Raw genomic sequence first — 1926 nt, 5'->3', positions numbered from 1 at the left:
TTCCTGTACAAGGAACCCACTGTTTTACCTGACCAGGTCTAATCTACAAGCAGCCGGCCTGTGAAGCCCCCACAGCAGTGACTGATCAGCTCAACAGCATTGGATTCCCCCACGGCAGTACCAGTTTGTTTTGACTGCATGAGGCCAGTGTGTCTGCCGCATGTGATGTATTGCTGGTCAATGAGCGGATTAACGATCCATGATGTAATTGTCGGTGCCAAGCCACCTGTTGGAATTAATTTCACTACTTTGGGACTATATGTGGTCGTGTCGGAGAAGACATCAGTACATACTGTATACTGTTGTTACCCATCTGAATGAATGTCACTTTTAGCTTTTTCCCGTTAGGGGTCACCACAATGAATAGTTACACTGACGATTCGCATGTTGACATTTGGCACGTTTTACGCCGGATGCCCTTCCTGACGCAACCCTGACTCGAACCCACTAGTCTATCAGGGAGCCATTGTTTATCTATCTATGGAGGAGAAATTCAAATTAATTAATGCAGTTGTGGTTCATCACGCTGTCCACTTTCATATTCTGGCTTGAACATGTCCGGTAGGATTTGAGGTGTTGTCACTGTCGAAAGTGTTTTTTGTTTATGCACTGACATAGCTTCCTGACAGGCAGCAGCAGTTGTGTGCTATCCTCTCATTTGATTATTTGGAGTTATGGTGGGTGGAAAGCTAATTTTGATGTACCCAAGATTAAAAATTAAATGGCTATAAATGAGCGTACCATGGGTACTTTAATCTGTTTGTAGAACTTCTTCCTCTTTGAAACATAAATAAAAATGAACAAGTTAGCTAAATGCCTGTTACTCAGCCTTATTAACTATTGTAATAAGGAACATGGTTAATTGGAGCTTAATAGATCTTTAGACTAACAAGCTAACCAGTACTTGCTTTCATAATTTTGGCACCTGGCCTGAGAAACGTTTTGCAAGCTTTGTTGGCCTTGAGGTTAAATTCAACTAAAAAAAACATTGTTCTCCCCCAGCTCTGGCATGAAAAGGTTTCATAAAGTAAAATATCCACTCCAGGACAAATCTGTTTGTCTGGCATGATGAAACACTGCCACTGTAACGATAGTCACGGTGAACAAGAGAGTAATTTTCTCAAGGCGTACCAAACCCAGTTCACCTGTCTCAATGAGGAGAGAGTGTAGGTGTTTAAATGTGTCTCCATTCAATTGAAACTGCAACCATTAATAGGCCCACTGCAGATGATTTGAGCTCAGAGAAACATCCAGAGCATTTATAGTTCAGTGGGCCTTCTTGATCAACTACAAAAGATGTTGCCTGGGAGGTAAATGTTCAGCCTTAAGATGACATCAAAGATGTGGGGCACCTATCATGACAACTAAACATGTGAGATCTTTTCCAAGTCAAACCACAACAAAATTCTTTGCAACATCCTGTTTGAATATGGACACCCATTTAGCCCTGTGGCCTCAGTGACAAAGCAAACATGATGTGCAACATCGTATCAGACATCACATCACTACTTCGTTAAGTGCAAAAAAAACTAACCGCTTAAATGCTACTTTAACATTTTATCAACGCAACTCTAAGCAAATCACAGTATCTACTTGCTTCAGTACTAATATACATATAACTTTACACATAAATACTCAGTGAAGAGTTATGTTTGAGCAGGCAAGACTTCTGTTCTGCTGTGATTTCCACCAACAGATTGAAGTCAGCCATAACACGACCGTTTGGGAAAATGTAATTTCCCAAAACTCATAAAATTACTTCCAGCTCAACTGGCTGTGATAACAAATCTGAGGATTTCACATCAGTGACATGTTAATCTGGGTCTAGGTTAATTAAACGTTTAAAAAAAGATGAAGAAATCAATTAATTGACATGAAAACTTGATGCAAGAGCAGAGATGGCTTCAGGTCATTTGAAGCTTTTCA

General features: G+C 40.3%; 1 protein-coding gene across 1 annotated transcript in view; it reads right to left on the bottom strand.

Moving 5' to 3' along the window:
* Nucleotides 1-1926, bottom strand: part of ankrd50 (ankyrin repeat domain 50) — a 34622-nt gene that overhangs the window by 20493 nt on the left and 12203 nt on the right. The gene's annotated exons all lie outside the window — the stretch shown is intronic.

This window comes from Monopterus albus, unplaced genomic scaffold, assembly GCF_001952655.1.
Source record: "Monopterus albus unplaced genomic scaffold, M_albus_1.0 scaffold21.1, whole genome shotgun sequence".
In the NCBI taxonomy this organism is placed as follows: Eukaryota; Metazoa; Chordata; class Actinopteri; order Synbranchiformes; family Synbranchidae; genus Monopterus; species Monopterus albus.
This window is presented reverse-complemented; position numbering and strand designations above follow the sequence as displayed.